This window comes from Leopardus geoffroyi, chromosome D2, assembly GCF_018350155.1.
Source record: "Leopardus geoffroyi isolate Oge1 chromosome D2, O.geoffroyi_Oge1_pat1.0, whole genome shotgun sequence".
In the NCBI taxonomy this organism is placed as follows: domain Eukaryota; kingdom Metazoa; phylum Chordata; class Mammalia; order Carnivora; family Felidae; genus Leopardus; species Leopardus geoffroyi.
Genome location: NC_059334.1, coordinates 85,100,896 through 85,113,470, shown reverse-complemented (window position 1 = coordinate 85,113,470; position 12,575 = coordinate 85,100,896). Strand labels below are relative to the sequence as shown.

At 41.7% G+C, this 12,575-nt stretch overlaps 1 protein-coding gene and 1 long non-coding RNA gene across 3 annotated transcripts in view; one reads left to right on the top strand and one right to left on the bottom strand.

Moving 5' to 3' along the window:
• Window positions 1–12,575, bottom strand: part of MGMT (O-6-methylguanine-DNA methyltransferase) — a 300,898-nt gene that overhangs the window by 276,266 nt on the left and 12,057 nt on the right. The gene's annotated exons all lie outside the window — the stretch shown is intronic.
• Window positions 3,940–5,702, top strand: LOC123577222. The gene is made up of 2 exons (XR_006701771.1): window positions 3,940–4,188; window positions 4,986–5,702. It is a non-coding gene; the product is annotated as an uncharacterized LOC123577222 (long non-coding RNA).

Sequence of the window (12,575 nt, the reverse complement as noted above, 5' to 3'; positions counted from 1 at the left end):
CCCTGGGCACCCTGTCCCACGGGCCCCTCCACCTCAGCCACAGAGAGTACCCTGTCCCGTCGGTGTACCTGACCTCCTCTCCTTCCACCAGCTGGAAGAGCTCACTGCTTTTATGGAGCCCTGTGATCAGGTCGCCCTGTGATCAGGTCAGGACCTCTCCAACACTCTCCAGATCTTTAGGTCAACTCATGTGTAACCTCATCTGCAAGTGCAAATCCCCATTTCCACATAAGCAGCAATCACAGGGGTGACACCAGGGGGTAAATGCCATGGAGGCCACCTTAGTATTCGCCTACCACAAAAGCTAGTAACAAAATCTTAAATAAAAATCTCCATGTCTTGAAATTTAAAAATACTTCCAAAGAACACACCATCAAGAAAGAAATCATAATGAAAATTAAGACATTTGAACAGGCCTGACAGTGAAAACGTGACCCACGACAACTTTTAGAGTACCGTGAAGCCACACAGATGATGTGATGTAAAATCAACGAAGTAAAGAGGGTAAAAAGCATAAGGTAAGCCTTTAATCTGAAAGTCAGAAAAAGGACAGAGAATAAGGAACAATTAGAAAATATTGGGTAAAAATGTCTGAGCTGTTAAATCTAAGACATAATACAGAGGATCGCAGTCAAAATCTGGTTCCTAAAGACTACAAAGACAGGCAAACACTACATGAGATACAGTGAGTAGAAAAGAGAGCAAGTGAAAATAAACGGCATCAGGAATGAAAACAGGGAACATAATTGAAGAGATTTAAAATACTCAAGAATACTAGGAACAATTTATTTTCCCTCAAAAACTGAAAACCTGGCTTCATATAATTAACCTAACTAGAGCTTTAAAAAAAAATAATCTCACAACCATGAAAGCAATTAAATCACTAGTTTTAAAAGTCTTCCCACAAACACCAGGTTACAAAGGCAAAATGTACCAAATTTTTAAAGATCATATAAAATGATCATATAAATATAGAGAATTGTCAACCAATTCACGGGGTCAGTTTATCCTTGAAACCCAAACCGGACAAGGATACTAGAAGAAGAAGAACAAGAACAAAAAGGAGAAAAAAAAGTAATCTCATTCATAAACACGGATGTAAAAATCCTAATCAAAAAAATAATAAGCCTAGCCCAGATGATGCTTAGTGGACAAGTTCATCCCAGAAATGCAAAAATGATTTAACATTAATAAATCTACAAAAGTAAGGGCGCCTGAGTGGCTCAGTCTGGTTAAGTGTCTGACTTCGCCTCGGGTCATGATCTCACGGTCCATGGGTTTGAGCCCCACATCAGGTTCTGTACTGACAGCTCAGAGACTGGAGCCTGTTTCAGATTCTGTGTCTCTCTTACTCTCTGTACCAATTTTTACTCACATTCCATCTCTCTCTCTCTCTTTCTCTCTCAAAAATAAACATTAAAAAAAATTATAAATAAATAAATCTACAAAAGTAAATGCGCACATTAACAGACATGGGGGGGTGGGAATCACACAATCACTTCAATAGATGTGGAAAAACAATTCAGCAAAATTCAAAGCCTATTAATCATTTTTTAAAATTTCTCAGACAACCAGAAAAGGAAGCTTCCTTTTTACCAAAAGCCTATCACAAGCTTCATTTTTGGTGGTGAAAAATTAACAGCTTTCTCTCTAAAATAAGTAACAAGGTTAAGTATATCAATTATGATCATATCTTAACATGGTCGTGGAGGTCTTAGCTAGAGCAACATGGCAAGTCAAAGAAGGAAATGATTAACAGAGTGGAAAGGAAGAAGCCAACTATCATTCATCAGTAGTATGATCAATTGTTCCTGTAGAAAATCCAAGAATATACATAGAGCATATTAAAATTAAAGAGAGGAATTTAGCAAGGAAACCAGATATAAGATGAGCACACAACAATCAACATAGCATTTCCAGGTACCAATCACACAGAAAGGATTACCAAAAAAAAAAAAAAAAAAGAAAAGAAAAAGATACCACATATAACGGCAACAAAAACACTAGAGGCCTGGGGAAAATATCACAAAAGATGGGCAAGTTCTTCATAAAAAAAAACTATTAAAAGTGGGCAGGCACTAAAAAAGACCTAAATATATATAGAGAAAGACAGCATATTTCTAAAGAGGAAGATTCACATCCTAAAGATGTTATTCTCCTCACATTAATTAATTAATTATAGATGCAAGCACTTCCAACCAAAACACCAAAGGCTTTCTCCTAAGAATCCGCCAAGCTGATCCTGAAATCTGTATGGACAAGCAAGATGGAAAGGCTTATGCCACCAATGTTAAGAGTTAGCCTAAAGCTACAGTAATTAATACAATGTGGTATTAGTACAGAAATTGAACTATAAAGGAAAAGAATCACAAATTCAATTATGTTCGACTACATGAAAATTAAGAACCCTTGTCCACGGAAAGGCAGTATAAAGAAAATGAAAAGGTAAACCACAAACTGGGGGAAGATAATTGCAGCCCGGGTAACTGATAAAGGACTAGAATTGGGAGGATAAAAATTCTCCTGTAAATCACTAAGAAAAGGATATTTCAATAGAAATACAGGCAAAAAGGGTACAAACAGGCATTCTGCACAAAAGGAGTCATGAACGGCCAAGCAAAAAGATGCTCAAACTCACTGGTAATCAGAAAAATGTAAATTAAGATCACAATGAGATAATTATCTTCTACCCAGTAGGTTAACAATGAGTAAGTCACTTCCAAGTTTTGGTAAGGATGACCACCAACTGATAGGAGTCTAATCTGCTTCAACCATTTTTACAAAACAGCTATTGTCTTGTAACATTGAACATTGACAGTGCAATAACTGTACCCCTGAGTGTACAGCAAGGAGAAATGGTTATAAATGTGCAGTGGAAGCAGCAAACAAGAGTGATCATAGCTGTGGTGGGTGGCAGACAAAACCTGGGAACAATTCAAATGCCCAGGGACGAGAGAATAGAAAAGTACGTAAGGCAACAGCGGCATAGTTGTACAACGATGTGCTGTGATGTACAGACCACACACCACAGCCAAGCACAACTCGGGCGGAACTCAGGAAAAGGAATTCCAAGCAGAAGCAAAAGCAAGCAAGCCTTGGAACACTTGGACAGCATAATATGCTCTTTATAAAAGTCAAACAAGCCACGCTAAATGAGATCTTGCTGAAAAGTAGCTGGGCAGATGGTGAAACTATACATAATTTAAAAAGCAAGACAATAATAAACACAAACTTCAGAACAGCCATAACCATGAGGTAGGGAGAGAGGGGAGGGCGGGGGGCAGGACAGGAGAAGAGGCGCACAGATAACTTCCCCAAGACTGGAGGTGCTTAAATCAGCAGTAAGTTGGTGGGTGCCCAGATCATTATCTGCGCTTCATGCCTTACATACATCTCATGCACTCTTTAGTAGGTATCAACACATAATTTTTATTTTTTTAACTTTAATTTTTATTCTATTTTTTAAAAATTTTTTTCAATGTTTATTTCTGAGAGACAGAGAGACAGAGAGACAGAGAACGAGCAGGGAGGGGCAGAGAGAGAGGGAGACACAGAATCGGAAGCAGGCTCCAGGCTCCAAGCTGTCGGCACAGAGCCCGATGCGGGGCTCGAACTCACAAACCATGAGATCATAACCTGAGCTGAAGTCGGATGCTCAACCGTCTGAGCCACCCAGGCATCCCTATTTTATTTTTAAAGTTTACTTTTATTTCTTTTGAGAGAGAAATAGAGAGAAAGTGGGGGAGAGGCAGAGAGAGAGAGAAAGAGACAAAATCCCAAGCAGGCTCTGGGGCTCAACCCCACAAACCGTGAGATCGTCACCTGAGCCAAAGTCAAGAGTCAGACGCTTAACCAACTGAGCCACCCAGGCTCCCACAACAACACATAATTTTAAAAGGAAAGAAGAAGGAAAGAAAGAGAAAGGGAGGGAGGGTGGGAAAGGAGAAAGAAAAAGGAGAAAAAAAACTGCATCAGAAAACCACCAATCAAATTACTACAAAAAAGAACACTGAAGCCGAAATTCTGTAAACTGGGAAACTGACAAAACCTGAAGACATACATCTGGTGGTCAGAAAATAACAAAGAGTGCTCATACTAAAGGGCAAATACCATGCCGAGACAAACTCTCAAAACTTCATCATTTCAGATGAAACTCCGGTCAGTTTCCCTTGCACACCAGCACACCAGGTTGGTCCACGTTTGCGAAGTCTGCACTTAATCCAAACTTCCTGAGTGAACACACTTCCCCCTTCACCTCCCTAGCAACTCCAGAGATGTGGCATCGCTGAAGTGACTTGGTCATTCACATATGGTAGGAGGCAAAGTGCGCGTTTTAGGAAGATTTTGGCAAGCACCACACAATCACAGCCATCCACGGTTCTCACACTCGGGTGGACGACAGTGAGGGCACCGGCAGATCCTCCACACAACCTGCGTGTCCCTCCCAGGGCGCACCTTTATTCTGTCGGGCGTGCACGTGGCTGTGGGAGCAGCACAGTCCAAACCACCAGGCCAGCTCTGCCTGTGTGCTGAGCGTTCGCACTGCCACCCGAGAAACCTGGGACAAAAGACCGCCTCTGTCTATTCGTTTTTCAAATGCAGAGCTGTGAAGAGCTCTCTAGACAGTCAGGTAGACAGCGATGCAGGGGGTTAATGTTATCACCACTATTAAATTTAATTGATGAAGGTCTGGGCTGGCAGGGTATTAACAGCAGTGGTGTGTGAATTCTGGCAGGAAGGAATGCACTCTTCTGTCTAGTCTCATCTTCAACAGCGTGAAAACACCAAAATGACAGCCTTCAGCAGAGCACGTTTCTAGCAGTGCCACGCATTAAAAACTGCAACAGTGACAAGGGAAAAATAATCCGAGTTCAAGGGGCCCGTGATGTCCTCTGACTTCCCGATTCTGGTTCTCTCAGTATGGAGCTGACGTGGTCCTCCTCTGGAGTAAAAACACAAACAGAGTTCTTTACATCTCTTAACAGAGTCAACCCGCTTCTACTAGCTTTACCCAGTACCTGCTACCTCTGGCTCACCTATACATCACTCTTGCCGCTGACTGGATCCAGAGTACGCAGAAACACTGCAACCCCTTTAAACACGGGAAACAGAGGCAGACACACAGGACACGGGAGAGTCAAGAAGCTACCAGAGCGGGTGAGCCAACTCAGAACACCGCTGGTCCACCTTGAGGTCCAAAGGGGTTACCAAAGCTCAGGAGGCAGGGCTATCGGGAGTGAGAAGCACGGGAGGTGGGTGGCGCAAAGGGCTAGATGGGCAGCTGAAGCACAGGAAGTTCAAGTGCTCTGTTCAGGGTCAGACAAGGACCAGCCAAGCCCACAGCTCTCAGCCAGAGTCCTGGCCTTCAGTCTCCTGCTAGTGCCTCTCAGGGGCCGCATGTGCCAGAGGTCAGAAGGCACGGGAACCAGCAGAGCAGAGCAGGAGGGATGCCCTCCCCCAACACTCGTCCGCTGACTTCCAACAGACTCCTGGGTGACAGACGCCTCCTGAGAAGGCCCTCTCTCCTGACCCTCTTACATCGCCACTGCAATCAACGAAACCACTGGAACACTACCTACCTGAGCTCCCTAAGCAACAGGATACCCTCGGTTTAAATTAAGGATCCACAAGAAAATAGGGGGAAAAAAATCATACAAAAACCATTCCTGCATTTGGCCATTTAAAAAAGCCAACATTAAATTACTTACTATCCCTTATTTAAAACTTTAGGACAGGGGAGCCTGGGTGGCTCAGTCACTTAAGCATCCAACTTCAGCTCAGGTCATGATCTCGTGGTTTGTGAGTTCGAGCCCCGTTTGGGCTCTGTGCTGACAGCTCAGAGCCTGGAGCCTGCTTCGGATTCCATGTCTCCCTCTGTCTCTGCCCCTCCCCCACTCGCTCACACTCTCTCTCTCAAAAATAACTAACGTTAAAAAAAAATAAAACAAAACTTTAGGACAAATTCCTCCTACAGGAAAAGGTTTCTCTCTCCTGGATGGATGCTATTCATGTACTAACTGTACTATGAGTACTGGGGAGCAACTACTTCCCTTTTCACCATGGCTGTCTGTAAGCTCAATGACAGACTTCATGCGTGCTTGCACAAGCTATCCTTAGCCTACGTTTCCTGGAATACTTAACTTTCTTAGTGCCTGGTTCTCTGGCAACCACAACTACCCAAATACGGTCAAGAAACAGAAAACAAACAGAGAAGCCTTCTGACAAAAGGCAAAATAGCTGTCACAAAATCCGTGCACTAAAGGTCACAGGCTCTGGAGCCAGCCTGCCTGGGTTGAAACAGCTATTGTAAATCTGTCCCATATGTTCAAGTCAAAGGAAAACAAGACCTGTTAAGAGAAGATATAAAAGAGACCCCAATGAAACTTAGGTGTAAAATACAGTATCTAAAATTAGAAATACACCTGGTGTGACTCACAGATTAGATATGGCAGAAGGGAAAAAGCAGTGACAATGAAGACAAAATAGGTTTTAAACTATCCAGGCAGAGAAAAAAAAGACAGAAGGAAATGAACAGAACATGTATAAGATGTGGGATGTATTAACCAATCTGACACACATCAGAGCCACCTGAGGGAAAGGAAAAAGGCAGAAAAATATTTGAAAAGATATTAACGATTTCTTCAAATCTGATGAAAAACCCGTACTCACAGATGCAAGCAACTCACTGAAACCAAAACATTAGAAACCTAAAGAGAACTAAACCAAGGCACTTCATAATCAAATTGCTGAAAACAAGTGATAAGGAAAAACCTTAAAAGTGGCCAGGAAGGGGAAACAGGGCAGAGGAAAATAGTAAGCATGACAGCACGCTGGTCATCAGGAGCTACGTCAGGCAGGACACAAGGGAACACCACACTTAAAGCAAGAAAAGGGGAAAAAAATGGTCAATCTAGAATTTTCTACGCAGCAAGATATCTTTCAAGAATAAAAGCAAAAACAAAGACTTTTTCAAAAGAAGAAGAAAAGGAAGACAGTCCATTTACCAGTAGACCTACATCTGATAAACACTGATGCGAGGTTCTTGACACCAGATAGAAATCTGGATTTGCACAAAAGAATGAAGAGCACGAGAAACTGAAAATATGCAAATAAATATAAAAGCTGGGAGGAGGGGGGTCCTAGTTTTAATCTCTTCAAAAGACAACTCGCCACCTAAAGCAAAAATAACAACATATTCTGGAGTTTGCACCATATGCAGACATACGATGTACTGAATGAGTACAACAGGAACACGGCTGGGAGAGGCCGAAGCTTCTCTTGTACAGAGTTCACACTGCAGGACGCCGAATGCAGATGACGGGAGACTAGATACGCACACAACACCCTAGAGCCCCCACTAAGAAGAGACAAAGAACAGAGAGAGCTGATTAACCGACAGTATAGGGAAAAAATTAAGCTAAAATCATTAAAAATACACATTTAAACAATCCAAAAGCAGGTAGGAAAATGAGGAGGCAAAAGATGAAATGCGACAAAGCAAACAGCAAGACGGCATGCTAAAACCCCACCAGACTGACGATCACATAAATGCACATGCTCTCAATACTACAATTTCTAAAAAGACGTTATCGGATGAGAGTTTTTAAAAACGAGACCCAACTGTATGCCGCCTACAAGAAACACATGTGAGATATAATGACAAAATAGGTAAAATGTAAATGGGTGGAAAAGCATTTTCCACAGAAACACTAATGAAAAGAAACCTGGAGTGGTCATCTTAGCATCAAACAAGATTTGCAAACAAGAAATATTATTAAGGCAAAAGACAGCCATTTCATAAGGATAAAAGGGTTAATTCACCATGAGGACATAACAATTCAAAATTCTAAATATTGGGATGCCTGGGTGGCTCAGTTGGTTAAGCAACTCTTGGTTTAGACTCAGAACATGATCTCACGATTCATGAGTTCGAGCCCCACTTGGGATGCTCTTTGCCCCTCCCCCTTCTCAAAATAAACATTTAAAAAAAAATTCTAAATATGCATGTACCTAAGAACAAGTTCAAAGCAAATGAAGCAAGAGCTGAGAATCGAAGGGGAAACAAATCTCGAGCTATCACAAATAATTTAAAGAACAGGGAGACAAGAAAAGCAGCAAGGAGACAGAAGACCTGAACTACACAATCAATAAATGTGACCCAACTGACAATGGAAAGAGCACTCTCCCCCAAAACCACAGACTATACACTCCTTTCAAGTGCATACAAACATTCACCAAGACAGATCGTGTTCTGGGCCATAAAGCAATTCTAAATAAATTTAGGACTGAAATCATAAAAAAAAAAAAATGTCCTCTGACCACAAGGTAATTAAATGAAAGATCAATATGAGAGAGACATCAGGAAAATCCCCCCACTATTTAGAAGAGAAACAATATATTTCTAAATAACCCATGCATTAGGGGTGCCTGGGTAGCTCAGTCGATTAAGCGTCCGACTTCGGCTCAGGTTATGATCTCGTGGTTCGTGAGTTCGAGCCCTGCATCTGTGCTGACAGCTCAGAGCCTGGAGCCTGTTTCAGATTCTGTGTCTCCCTCTCTCTCTGACCTTCCTCCATTCATGCTCTGTCTCTCTCTGTCTCAAAAATAAATAAACCTTAAAAAAAAAAAAAAATAAATAACCCATGCATTAAAGAAGGGATAACAAAGGAAAGTGGAAAAAACACTGCACTAAGTGAAAATAAGAAGACAACACAGCCATCTGTGGGATGCAGTGCTTCCTGCCTTCCAGGGAACGCTTAGCATTGAGTGTTAACATGAGAAAAGACCAAGGGCTCAACTCAGTGATCTAAGCTTCCACCCTAGCAAACTATAAACAGAAAAAGTAAACTAAACCGGAAGTAAGCAGAAGAAGGCAATAAAAGAGAAGAAACCAATAGAAGACAAAAGAGAGAGAAAATCAATTATAACAAAAGTTGTTCTCTGAAATTGACAAACCTCTAACCAGAACAATCAGAAAGAGAGAGAGAGAGAGAGAGAAAGAAAGAAAACACAAATAACCAGTATCAGTAATAAAAGCAAGGACCAGACATTCAAAGGACAGTAAGACAATATTAAAATAACTCTGGGCCAATAAATTGTTAGATGAAACGGCCAAATTCCCTGAAAAACAAATTACCAAAAAGTAACTCAGGAAGAAATAAATGACTTGAATAACACTGCCTACTAAAGAAACTGAATGTACAGTTTCTATCCTTCCACAAAGAAAACCCCACACCAACACAGCTTCATTGGTAAATCCCTACAAATATTTAATGAAGCAGTGATATTGATAGCACACAAACTATTCCAACAAAAGAGGCCCCATCTCATGAGTCACAGATTTTGCCCTAATTCCAAACTAGAAAGACACTCCAAGAGAAGAAAGCTTCAGGTCAGTATCCCTCATAAACACAGACACACAAATCCTCAAGCTATGAAAATATTAATACACCAAGCCCAGTGGGGATTATCCAGGAATGCAAAGTTGGTTTGACATATGAAAATCCAGCACTGTAATTCGCTGCATTAATAGCACAAAGGAAAAGTTTCCCCAATCTAACAAGAAGCTCCTACAAAAGTGCCCGGCGAAGATGACTCTTCATGGTGAATAACCGTGATGTAAAACAAGCTGGCACCCACCTACTGCTCCACAAACCCAAGGTCAAGGGGGGAAAAAGCCATTCCTGTGAGAATGCCCGGATGAAGCAATCAAGCTTGTGATCTTTATTCAATCCTCCAACCGTTGTCAATACTCTGTGCCCAGAGGGGAGCACGCTGGAGGCAACGGTGGCTGTTTGCAGGAAAGCACCCGCCTGGCTGCCCGAGCTCTTCCGAAGAGCCGGCTGACTTTTCCATGAAACAAAAGCTTTACGTGTAGAGATGAGTAAGGAACTACGGTTACTCAGACTTGGGTATCCGGCAGACATTTCCTCAAAAATAAACAAAGCGACACTATTTGATGCCAATGATAAATGACAAATTGAGAGCTTTAAGTGATAATTACAACTCTGGAAAATTTGTATCCCCTACCCGTGGTCCCCAATTCTAAGGCTGCTCTAAGTTGAAAGGCAGTGATATTAACAAGCCCGGGTTTTAATACTGCACGATGAAACATGTCAACATTTGGAAGACGCGTGTAAGTCAGCAAACAGGTATTTTCCAAAAGACCAGTGAATGACGTTACAAAATCATCCAAGGTGCAAGACACACGTGTCGATTTTCACTTAAGGGACTACAAAAAGCTCACTAAGGGCTCAGATTCCACACAGCAAAGAACCTTCAAGAAACGAACACTTGCCGAGTTCTGATGCCATCTCAGAGTATATCCACGATTATCTGGAAAAGCTATTAAAATGCTCCTCCCTTACCAGTTACTTATTTGGATGAAGCCAGATTCTCTCAAGATACTTCAACCAAAACATATCACCACAGATGGAATGCAGGAGGCACATGTGAGATCTAGCTGCCTTCCACTAACCCAGTCATGTAAAAGACGCAGAAGGGGGCACCCGGGTGGCTCAGTCAGTTGAGCGTTGGACTTCAGCTCAGGTCATGATCTCACGGTTTGTAAGTTCAAGCCCCCAGTCAGGCTCTGTGCTGACAGCTCAGAGCCTGGAGCCTGCTTCGGATTCTGTGCCTCCCTCTCTTGCTCTCTGCCCCTCCACCACTCATACTCAGTCTCTCTCTCTCTCAAAAATAAACATTAAAAAAACATTTAAAAAAAGATACAGGGAAAAAAAGTAAACCAATACCACTCATTTCACTAATTATCTTTTTACGGAAAATAGTTACTTTTCAGTTTAAAATGTGTTATTTACATTAAAGTGTAATCAGTTTATCGTAGCTTAAATGAATTAATATTTTTAAGTTTCTCAATGCTAACTTCTAACATGGTAAATGTTGATATATGACTCATATAAGTCATTTGGGATCTCCAGTAAGTTTTCAGAGCACAAAAAGTCTGAAACCAAACATGTGGGGCCCACTCCAGGGCTGGACTCTGCCCGGCCCTGACCAACCCTCCATCTCTACCTCTGGCAACCCAGATGCCTTTCGGGACCTAATTCCCCCATCTGCAAACAGGAGGAAAATCAGGGGAACACCTCTGTATTCTCTGACATCCAGAGCACAAGCAGAGGAGAATCATATGAAAATACCCATTTTCCTATCTTTTTAAATGATTTCTACCACCTCCACCTCTACCACCACCTGGACAAACTTTTCCATAAAAATTTGATTAAATCTCTCTAGGAGACTTCCTTATAAAGCTCCACTAGAGAGAATATATCATTATTTCAGCTTAGGGTTGGAAACGAAAAGACAAAAAAAAAAAAAAAAAAAAATCCTTTGGTACTGTAGCAAGTCAGTGCATGAATACAATTCCATATGAAAACATTTAAAATACATTAGATTTTTGGTCAAGATGAAAGACCGAAAAAAAAAAAAATCAAGCAATCTATTCTAATTGGGTTCCCATGGTAACTGTACAATTGGGTTTTTCAATATAACATCCCAAAGGCCCAATGCACACTTGTAAAATATACTTCAAACAGCCTGAATTGTTTTTACATTACAGCACTCCCAGGAAGATCAATTACTATACATCCCCACCCTGACTATTAGTGGCAGGACACGTTAACACTGCTTGCCATATTAACATAAGTCATATAAGGAACACTACATATCACAATCATTATATAAAACTAATCACACACTTCAGATTCATCAAACCCGCTCTGGGTAATAAACCCATACTACTATTGTCACAGAATCATGTTTACGAAATGCAAGAAATCGAGCCCAACTACATGCCACACCATTATGCCTCTCTTATTGATTTCAAGGATAAACAGAATCAATCATTAATAATTACATTATAAGATGGCCCTCAAGGTTAATCATATTCTTAGAGACTCTCACTATGGAATTAAACAACAAACATCGCTGTGCTAATAAATAAATAAATAAAACATAACTGAGAATTCAAACCCACGTTTTAAATATTAACACCATGATGCCAAGCATAGCACACTCCCTCATCGGGGAGTCTAGCTTCTCCCACACTGACCGCAGCGGTCTCTCCCTGCCAAGGGGGATCCTGGGGGCACAGTGCTGGCCCGCACGGCAAAAGCACAGAGGGAGCCTGGGCCACAGCTCAGCAATGGCCAAGATGCATTGGGTAAAAGTTCACAACTTGAATTTTCTTTGCAATAAGCCCAAAAATCCCTGCACATCTGATGCATTCTGCAGATCTACACCCCGTAACACGAACTGCTGCTTGGGCAGAAGTAAATTTAACAATCTCCTCCTACCTTTTTATGTCCCCCCCATCAGCGGCCACAGGTGTAACACAGGCCAATGTGTTGGAAGTGTAGGCCAGCAGCTTCTAGTGAGAATTATCTTGCGAGGTTCCCAACCCAACAGAGACCTCCAGAACTCCTGAAAGACAGCTTAGCTTGAAAAGTAACAAACTGCACGGTTCTTAGAATTCTAGCTGGTGTCAAACAGGATGGCCCCAGCTGCTCCTCGATCCAGGCAGGATTAGAGACTGAACTGGGCAACGTCAAGAGAAAAAC